Source organism: Tupaia chinensis, unplaced genomic scaffold, assembly GCF_000334495.1.
Source record: "Tupaia chinensis unplaced genomic scaffold, TupChi_1.0 Scaffold000085_1, whole genome shotgun sequence".
NCBI classification, from domain to species: Eukaryota; Metazoa; Chordata; class Mammalia; order Scandentia; family Tupaiidae; genus Tupaia; species Tupaia belangeri.
In genome coordinates this window covers 4,494,027-4,505,533 of record NW_006159547.1, presented here as the reverse complement: position 1 = coordinate 4,505,533, position 11,507 = coordinate 4,494,027, and positions in this window count along the sequence as shown.

Here is an 11,507-nt window from a genome sequence, read left to right as displayed (position 1 = left end):
AGGAAGGTATGGAGGGCAACCATGGATGCCAGGGACAATGGGGGAGGAAGATGGGACATAGCAGAGGGTGGGGGATGGGGAATCAGGGATGGCAAGACAAAGGGCAAGGTATGCAGGACGTAAGAATTGGAAAATTATTTGCTGAGAACATGTATGTGGATGTGCTTGATTGAGCCAATGCACAGTGTATTTTGGATGGAAAATTCATTTGTGTGTTGTGATAGTGTAAAGTGAATTAATAAAAAAAAATGTTCACCTGTAGGCAATTGTGAGACCTCAATGGGTTTTATGAAAGGAAGAAACATGCATGTTTGGTGAATTTCTTTCTTTTCTGGATGGGGTCAGGAAGGTCGAGTATGTGTCCTCTGACGTTTTGCTTCCTTTTTGTCCTATTTCCCCTTTCACTATTTCACCTCAATTTCCAGGTTGTGCTTCTCTTTTGCCTTTTGTCTTTGTTTCTCCACAGAAACTGTACCTTTCAAAGACTGTCCCTTCAAGTCCCTCCTACTTGTACATTCTTTCTCACAGTCCATTCATTTATCTACCAGGTACATGTTTAGCACTAGTTCCTAGAGTAGCTTGGTCTTTGGTCTTTAGACCAACTTTAAAAGCTGGTCTAAAATTATAACTCTTGGCCAATCCTGGGTCCCCTCTTCTATCTTAAAGAATAGTTTATGGCACTCTTTTCTCACTACAAGGTCTTGCTCTAGAATGTGCTGGATGGTAATGTGAGAGACTAAGACTGAGTTTTGCATAGGATTCACATAGGGATTGGCAGATGGCATAATGGTTACTTTGCTGGACTCCCACGTAGTTGACAGAAGTCTGAGTGCCAGACCCATTGGCTTAAATTCACACTGGGTGTATGTGCGCACATGCTCAAGATCCTGAGAGGAGAATGGGGGAGATGGAATTGCAGGCGTAGCCATCTCCCCAGGGAGTAATTTTTGCTTTCTGTCTTCCTGTCTCTGTCTTTCCAGGGAGTACACATGCCCTATAGCAAAAGAAGTCTGAGTGCCAGACCCATTGGCTTAAATTCACACTGGGTGTATGTGCGCACATGCTCAAGATCCTGAGAGGAGAATGGGGGAGATGGAATTGCAGGCGTAGCCATCTCCCCAGGGAGTAATTTTTGCTTTCTGTCTTCCTGTCTCTGTCTTTCCAGGGAGTACACATGCCCTATAGCAAAAATCTCTTCCTCAAAAAAAAAAAAAAAAAAAGTCAAGTTTAGCATTCTTTGTTTCTAAATTTTACGAAAAGTATGATTTCAGTGTTGTTTTAATTTTCACTGTTTATTGACCTGCACCGTTTTTGAGGGAAACATTGGCAAATAGGGACATAGGCAGCCACCAATTTTTCAGAGACAATTCTCCCACCAGTAAAGAATATAGATTGGGAAAGAGGTAAAATATGGAAAGATTAAATACAAGGGTATTTTTAATAATGTAACCATAATGTAATGAGGGACATCATTAACTTTGTAGGTGAAGAAGATAAGGTGAGTTAATATTATCTAAAAATTTATTGCTGAGAGGCAGCAGGAAGAATGACTCCTAAGTTTCTGATGTGATCCATTGAATAGCACTATGGTAGATTCATTTTGAGATAAATAGGATGAGGACTGATTTAAGAAGATTCAAATGTATGAAGAGGAATTTTCATAAACTCACTTACAGAAATGTGAGTTTTTTATGCCTAATAAATATCCCAGATTATTTGCTCACTGGGAATGTAAATATAGAGTACACATACACACACACACACACACACAATATTGGAGCTAAAGATAGAAATCTGGGGCCAGCCCCATGGCCTATTGGTTAAGTAAGCCGGATCCCACATGACTAACCACGAGGTTCAAGTCCCAGCCCTACTGGCCTGAAACACACTCTAGTCACATGCATGTACATGCCCCAAATCCCTACAAGCATGGAGAGATGGAAGAGCAGGGAATATGTTATGAACATGCCCTACTGGGGAGGTCCATTCTCATTTTTTCAAGGAAAAGGGGGTAGACGTGAACATAAAAGAGGAGGAAAATATGCCAGGACAAGACCTTGGAAAACACTTGTGTTTCTGGTGCAGGCAGAGGAAGAGGAGCCAGAGGAAATATCTGGAATAGAAAAAGCAGCAAGGCAGGGAGCAAACCAGGAGAGTCACATCTTAAAAGTTGAGGGTAAAATCAGTTTTCTAATGGGACTGTGGTACATCTTATAAAAATTTTACAAAATATAAAGAAGAAATGAACAAATATGATACAAAAATCAAGTTGCTTGAAAACCAGAAATCTGTTATTTTTTTGGACATAACATCATTGGTGATGTTTGTAAAGACTATTTCTACAAATCTGTGACAGAGAATGTCAGATTACAGTGAGCTGAGTATTAAGGAAGAGGGGAAGAATTGGAGATAGGAAATCTGGACCTCTTATCAATAGTGCCTTAACTATTACAGGTCCTGAGGAACAAAATAAAGACAATAGTTATTGTAATATTCCCTTTTACACTCTGGACCTTTAACACTTTTGATTATATGTGTACATGTCTCTCCATTCCCTTTAAATTGAAATTTCCTTCATGTGAGGTTACACATCTAAAATAGTTTTATGTGCCTTTACCACGAATTCAGTAAGAATCTCTTGTCCAAATGAATGAACGAATGAAAGACTAAAAGAGCCAAGACTATCTCTGTTCCAAATCCCAGGCATAAAACTTAGTCCCACTGCTTGTAAAAACGTTTAGCCTCTGATTTGAAACAATGAAGAGATGCTGACTCCTAGCTTATTTTATGATCTCTGAATGACAGTCCCTGGCAGCCACCACAGAAGAGCTATTAGGATGCACAGAAAATCTGACAATCAGCTGAGGTATGTAAATGGATGCTCTGACAGCCCACCTCCAAAAGGGGCTTTCAAATCCTAATGTGCTTCACCATTTATCTGTCGTTTTACAAGGACAGAAACATTTTTTCCTGTGTAACTACCCACAGGTACTTATTTAATTTTACTTCTGCTCTCTGCAGTGCTGTTAGGCAAATCTCCTTTGAGCCCATTTTGATTAATAATATGGTTTGCACTTTGTCTTTGATTTCCAGGCCCATCTTGAAGTGAAACTCCAATATGGACCTCCAGGTCTTCTCCACATCATTTGTGTTTTGAAAGGAATGCTCTGATTGATGTAGGTGTCAGAAAACACACTGCTGAGCATACACACAAAAGCAACAGCATGTGCACAGAGCCACAGAAAGGAAGAGAAAACAACCAGAACAAACGTGCCAGAACTTAGCTTTTAAGAAGAAAGCTCCAAAGGACAAATATGACAAAGAAGCCAGTGCAAGATTTTACATCCTTTTGACTTTCATCCACACGTCTTCCTATATAGGCCACTTTTTCTCTTTTAGAAGTCAAGTAAAGAAATACAATAGGAATGTTTCCTGTTGAACTTGTATTTAAAACATCTGCCTTTTGGACATACTCAGTTTCTCAAACTGACTATGGTGGTAATATCCTTAATATTTGCATAAAATTAGATTTAATTCCTCCTATCCCTTACGATTATTTGGGTAGAGATGTGATGGGCAAGCTTGTGTGTCTTGGTATTGTTTCAGCATAATTCTCAACCACGCTGCCAAGCTATACCTTCTAGGTATTCAGGTTCTCATTCTACACCCTGCTGCCCACTGAGTCACACCTAGATATTTTTTATCTTTCCAAATCCCTCCAACCTAAGGCAATCTGAATCTCAGATTTTATTTAAGAATTTAGAGAAAACAGGGCGAAAGGTAGATTTACTTAGCTATATAACAGAGCAAAAGACTAACATGAACTGTTAAGACAACTCTAGCCTCAAAGCTTGCCTAGGATTTTATGGTGATTTTTTCTACAAGAATTTTAGCATTGCACCATGCTGCTGTTCCTCTTTCTTCTCAGACCAGTCTCACTTACCTGTAACTCTATCCAAGATTCAGATCATTTCTGTTGTAGAAAACTTTAGCTCGCTGTCTGTTTTACTGTAAACCATCTACTCATGCCCAAAGAACCTCATGTTTATATTTACGACCAAACATGACTCTTATTTCCTTAAAAGTAATTCTGTGTCAGCCATTAATATATTTTCCCCTTATACTTCTTTAAAATAAATTTGTATGCTTTGACTCTCTGTTACAGAAATTATGTACTTATGTTGTCACATTCTCATGGGAAAAAAAAATGGATGACATCAAAATTTATTTCACTTTTTTGGCTTTGGCTCCCAAAAGATATATCTTAATGATGCTCACCTTTGGTTTTTCTCTTTTCCAGAAGACTCAAAAGAATGGGCAAAGGAAAAGTAAAAACCTTCAGCTTTCACCTTTATCCTGCTACCCCCTTCCCACCTCATCTTTGTTCACAATATCCAGAGAGATTGTTATAGTCTTCTCTAGGCAAGACACTCCTCTTATTCCAGGATATTCAAAACATCCATCTGCTTGAGTTCAAAACTCATTATATCCTTCATAACTTATCTTCTTCCCTTTTCCTTTTGTACACTCCCCATGCTAAGGCATATCCATTTGGTCAACTTAATTTGCTGAACAAGTTGATTTCTGCAATTTTCTAGTAAACCAAATACAAAAAAGTCTACCCTCATGCAGTGTACATTCACTGGAAAAAAAAGATAAAAAATAAAGCAAAAAGATAAAAATAAATAAAATTTAAAAATTAAAAAACAGATCAATTCTATTTTGATTGATCAATTCTATTGATCTATGATGAAAAGAGCTCTGGAGAAAATTAAAAACAGGAAAGAGAACTAGCAAGTGGAAGGGGTGGCGATTTGACATTTGAGCAATTATTGACCTGATTTCCCTCTGCTACTTTAACAAATTATTACGAATGTGATGATTTAAAACAATACACACTTATTCTCTTAGACTTCTGGATATAGGAAGTATGAAACCAGTTTTATTAGAAGAAAATGTATAGACAAAGCTATACTTGCTCCAGAGAAAGAATACATTTCCTTGCCTTTTCCAGCTTCTAGAGCTGCATCCCTTGCCTTATGACCTCTTCCTGCATCTTCAGAGCTATGTATGCTATGTAGTTTCATGCTTCTGTGGTCACATTGCCTTCTTCTGTACCAATGTCTTCTGCCTTCTTCTTAAAAGGACACTAATGATCCCATTCAGGCCCCACCTGGATAATCCAAGATCATTAATCGTGTCTTAAACATCCCTTTTGCCTTATAAAGTAACATTTTCAGGTTCCAGGATTAGAACCTGAATATCTTTGGAGGCCATTATTGAGCCTACCACACATATAGCAAGCCACGCAACTGTGTGTGGTAGGGGGTAGGGTAATATTTCCATACACATAGAACCTCAGCTACAGAGGTTCTGAGACTTCATGTGCCCATGTATTTATAAACAGAGTAGTAGGTGAGATTAGAGAGACAAGGAAGAAGATCCAGGGACAGAGTAGAACAACCAATGGTCTATTGCTTTGAAGTCTATGTAACGATATTTGGCTTTTATTCTGAGATGAGAGGCAGCTAATGTGAAGACTCCATCCAGTTAATATAGCAGATATGATAAAATGCTCAATTCCTTTTCTGGCCATGGTCACAATCTCATTTTATTTTATTTTTTTCAATCTTTCTCTTTTCTTCAAATAAAAATCACACATCCACCCTCAAAAACTTAACTATTCTAAATGATCAGAATTTAAAGAGCAATGGTTTCCCATAAGGTTGTTTTCCCCCACAAGGGTTGAAAATCCTTCCAACTCAACTGGCCCCACAGTGTAGTCATTAAGTCCTGTATATTAGGAGCCAGGTCTCACATGGATAACTGTGACTCAAATCCTAACCTGATCGCTTGAAAACCATGCTGAATGTGTGTACATGTATGCCCAGAATCCTGACAAATTGGAAAAATGAAGAAAAAAGGATTATGGAGTATCCTTATCCCACTGGGAGTGCTCTCTCTCTTTCTCTCTCTCTCTCTATCTCTCTCTCTCTGTCTCTCTCTCTCTCTCTCTCAAACACACATACTCTCCAGTGATAAAAAAACAAAATCTCTCTCACACAAAAGTTGGACATTCTGCTACTGCTTGATCTCTCCCAAATAATGCACTCCGGGCCTTCTCTTTATGACATTAAAGAATAACTCTTTGGATCCATCACATTCTGTTTTGAGCATTTGAAGTCAAGAATCCTAGGTGATTGAAAAGGGAGGTGGGAGACGAAAGATAGGTGGGGAGAAGTTGTCAATAGGTGGCCGTTGAAATAGTGGCAGCAAAGTCTGTTGTGTAGGTGGACGTCACCTACACAAGGTCAGGCAGTTTGTGATGGAGAACTTCTGGCACCGACCAAAACTGCTCGCTAGGCTCTTCAGCACTGGGAACACAATGAGCTTGCTTAAATGGCACAAATGGCCTGCAAGCCTTGGCTTGTCTCCCACTCTGCTTCCTGGCACTAGAGACTGTCGGTGTTCAGCAATCTCCTGGTGCTAACTATTGTTTCTGATGTGGGCTTAGAGAGCCAATTTGGACGTCAAGACTGAACCTTATTTCCTTCTCCTTGCATTCCCGCCACAACAGTCTAATTCTCCAGGCAGTGTGCGTGCTTCTGACTACCCGGGGGAAGGATCACGTACCAAGAAGCTCAGATTCAATATTTTAATGTGTTATCTCACTGCACAGAACAGCTACTGTTCCTGTTGTAATCATTCCCCGGTAGACAGTGAGTAAGTAAAGTAACCAAACAAGTGAAAAGATGCAAGTCTAAAGACTGGAGAGTTGCCATGTAAGTGTGTATACTTAAGTAGGAGAGTATAAAATATGTTGAAATTAAATTCTCCAATTATTTTATGATTTCTGCCTCCTTCTCCCTAATTATGTTTCAGCCTACCTTATATGCTCTTTTGGGGTATAGATGAATTTAGATGGATTTTGTTACACAGTCTAATCCCCAGAGTCATTTTAAGAGCATTTCCTCTATCTAATAAATATCCAAAATAACCCCAGCAAGCAAATCACAAGTTAATTATCTGGTTTGCAGTCTTCATCTTAAACCCAAGTTTCCAACTGAGCTTTTGTTACCATTTGGCAGAAAGGGGTGGTATATCTTTGAGGCAGAGGGAATAGAGTTGAATAGAAGTGCAAAGAACTGGATATAGGGAAACCAGGGAGACTTACAAGTAGTTTTCCCAGTTGGTACAGAAAGTCACCACCACAAGAGCTGCTGGACTACAGCCGCTACCAGTTCTGTGGTGCTCTGAAGATCAGGTATTTTTGCAGATTCAAGGTGTATATGAATTTTTCAATACCTATTCAATAACTTTTTAAAATGTATTTATTATTATTATTATTCAATTTGATCAGAGAGAGAGAGAGCGCAAGCCACCAGGTCTAAGACTTGAACCCATCAGCCATCTAGGAGTCCAGCACCTTAACCATCATGCAGCACCTCATACTATGGTGCTCGCTTCTCATCTAGGTTGAGAGCTTGTATTCTAATGTGTACGCATCAGTGTATGATATCTTTATTATGCTGATTCTCTTTCTATACCAACATAGAGAATGGCAGCTTGGTATACAAAAAACATTATTCAGTAAAACTGATCATCCCTGGATTTTATTCCTTAAACTTCCCTTGAAGCAAGTTCTCTTTCCAGTGCCTGGAGCCTTAGTTTCCTCATGTGTAAAACGTGGGTATTAGTTCAGGAGCCTAACACTTAAGTTCTTGTAAAGAGTAAACACAGCAGTGCATTAGCATGCCCAGGGGATAATAGACTGAAATGAAAATTTAATAAGGAATGTTCAGGAAAGGCAGGAAAGCAACTAAGAGAATAAAAGTGACATAAAGGAAGAAATCAAAAGGATCAGAGAAAAAGCAGTGAAATGGAAGACAGGCAAGAAAGGAATAACATACATATTATATGAGTTGCTGAAAAACAAAACCAAACAATGCAACAGAGTCAACATTGAAAACTGTCATCTCAGAAAACATTCCAGGACTATCAAAACACGTGAATCTACACATTGAAAATGTTCAAAACTTACCTGGAAAAATCTATCCAGAGCGATTAATTTTGAGACACATCCTAGCTAAAAGATTTCGATTTCAAAGGTAAAAATAAAATCCTCAAGGCAGAAGGGAAAATGCTCAAATAACGTAAAAAGATTAAACTCTTCGAAATATAAAAGGAAAAGTAACAATGAATCTCCTCTTCTTAAAAATTCATTGAGAGAAAGTGTGAGCCAAGGATTTTGCATATGACCAAGTTGTCCTTTAAATAGCAAGGATATAAAACAAAACAGAGACGTGAATGATGTTCAACACTAAGAAGTGAGGGAACTCTCGTGTTCATCAGCCCTTCTTGAGAAATAGGCCAACATACTCTTTGGCAGCTTATGATTTTAAGTCCTGGTTTGTGAGGAAAACACGCAGACTCATGTCATCACATGTTGTCCATGGCTATTTTCACCCTGAAATGGAGGAGAGTCATCGTGACAGATGCACTATGAGTCCTTTTGATCTACAAAGTGCACAGTATTTACTAGTGGCCCTTTATAGAAAAAGTTTGCTGTCCCTGCCAACTACAGGGTAAGCATCATTCCGCCAAGAAATGAAGAAAACGAGCAAAAAGGACAGAGGGAAGTATTTCAAAATGTACACATAAGACTCCTAAGACTAAAATGTTGGGCGTGAAAATGGAAGACGAATGTGCGGCTGCGATGTATCGTGATAATGCAGAAGCTGCAACTAAAAATGGGCGAAGAGAGGGAAAAGGAGAAAAATAGATAGAGTTCATTTTTTATAGGCTTCATGTGTATGCAAAAGGATACCAATAAAATGAAAATAGATAAACCAGAGAGTAACAGAGTAAAGAAAGGACAGTGAATGAGTTTAAATTTAAGGTTACCACTAGACAAAAATACAGATCTTCTTGTATAAAATTTTTTTTTGAGGAGTTTTTGTTATAGGGCATGTGCACTCGCAAGACAGACAGAGAGAGACAGAAAGCGAGAAATCACCCCCCCCCGGGGGGGGACGACCACACCGCAATCCCTTCTCCTCCGTTCTCCTCTCGGCATCTTGGGAACGCATGCACACACGCCTGGCGTGAGTTTTAAGCCACTGGGTCCGGGACGCGAACCGCAGTCGACTACGTGGGAGTCCAGCAACATAGCCATTATGCTAACTGCTGGTCCCATGTATAACATTATTAAATAAAAGAGGAAACTATATGTAACTCAAAGAGAAAGTCTCTCATAGAACAGTGTCTAATGAACAAACTGTACACATCTCAAGGGCATGAGGCCAAACAGATGACAAAATGTGAATGGGATTGATTCATTGTGTTAATTTGCTAGGGCTGTCATAATAAATACCACAGACTTGGTGGTTCTAACAGGACTTTTTCTCACATCTGTGGAGACTAGAAGTCCAAGACCAAGGTATTGGCAGGTTTGGTTTTTACCTGAGGCCTCTCTGCTGGCTTGTAGATGGCCACCTTCCAACCATGTCCTCACCTGCTCTTTCTTCTGTGCACACACATCCCAGGTGGCTCTCTGTGTAGCCTAATCTCTTTTTCTTTTAAGGATGTGAGTCAGATTGCATTAGAGCCCTTCCTTCTGGCTTTAAATTAATCACTTCCTTAATGGACTTATCTCCAAATATAATCACTGTCTAAGTACTGGAGATAAGATCTTAGACATAAAAATTGGGGAGACATACAATTAATCTATACTATTCATCTATTAAATGAAATAAGATTTTCCACTTGACTCACAAACAAACCCCACTATTGTCCCCATTCAAGTTTGAAAGTTTAAACAAACAAGTTTCTTTAGGAAAATGGAAGAAGTTGTTTCTAAAGATGGAAAGTTTATGCCTCAGTGTTTACACCAGGGATTCTACAATCCTTCAAAGAGCAGATAGTCCCAACATTATAGTATTCCAGAGCACTGAAAAATAAGAAAACTTTCCTAAGCATTTATGAAGCAAAAATAACACTATAATTTAAACCAGGTAGAGAGGAGAGAAATAGAAAAAGATTATTAAAGTCATAACTACTCATGAACTACTTTAAAACAAAACATTAATAAGCAAAATCCTAGACCACTTTAAGAAAATAAAATACTGGGCGTAGCAGTTGGTGTAATGGCTATGTCACTGGACCCCTATGCAGCCAACCGTGGTTTGAGTCCTGGACCTGGTGGCTTAAACTCATGCCAGATACATGTGCATACGTGCCCAAGATCCCAAGAGGAGAATGGAGGAGAAAGGACTGTAGTGTGATCATCCCCCCTGGGGGATGATTTCTCACTTTCTGTCTCTCTGTCTCTGTCTGTCTTTCTGGTGAGTGCACATGCCCTATAGTGGAAACCTCTCCAAAAACAATGTAAGGTTGGTTTAATGTTAGGAAATCTCCTAATATCACAGACTATATTATTAAGTCTAAGGGGGAAAATATAATTTATTTCCACAGTTGCCAAGAGTGTCTTTTACAAAACTTAATAGCACTCTATTATTAAAAAATATATATATCAGGCTAGCTTGGTGACATAGCAATAACTTACTGCTCACATGATGCTGGATCCATATGGAAGATCATAGATTCTGTTCCTGGTTAGACTTGTACATATCAGTTACATGCACTCCTATAATCCTAGGTAGATGGGAAGGTAGGGGGATGTTATGGCATATGAGAACTTTGTGGATGGTACTTGTTTCACTGTGTGTGTGTGTGTGTGTGTGTGTGTGTGCGCGTGCGTCTCACTATCATGAAAGAAACAGATGAAAGAAGCTTTTTAAAAACTTTAAGAATATAAGAATGTTAAGAAGAATTCTTAACATATGTATATACATGTGTGTGTGTCTATTTATCTTATTTCTTAATCTGGTATTTTATTTAAAGTGAAAACATTACATGTATATTTCCCATATAAGAGGGTGGTTGAATATACTCTCACATATCCACACAATGAGATGCTATGAAACTGTAATACAAGAATGAGGACAATCTTGATGAACCAAGATGGAGTGACTTTCGAGGATGTGCTGTTGAGTTACAAAAGTACCTATAGGATGTTACCTTCATGGAAGAAGGAAAGGGATATAAATAGGACAATATATATGTATCTGTTAATAGTATTAACTAATGTTAACTTCTAGATTTTGATAGTTGCCATATGATTAAAGATTATGAATAAGCCTATACATTCTTTGTGCTATTTTGTAAACTTACTGTAAGTGTAAAGTTACTACAAATTTAAGAGGTTGAAAAAATGACTGTAGCCTGATTTATCATGAGAGCAATGATCTGATTGTTTCTAATTGGTACTACTTTAGGATCTATTCTTTCACCATCCTGGTTGCTTCACTTTTCCTTTGAGTGTGTGTGCAGCTATCCCATAATTACCCAATAATATATTTGGCATTAGCTTGTTTGAGATAACCAAGTTTAAGTTTTGTTTGCATACAATCAAAGTAACAAGCTGTTGGCTAGCTTACAGTATAGAC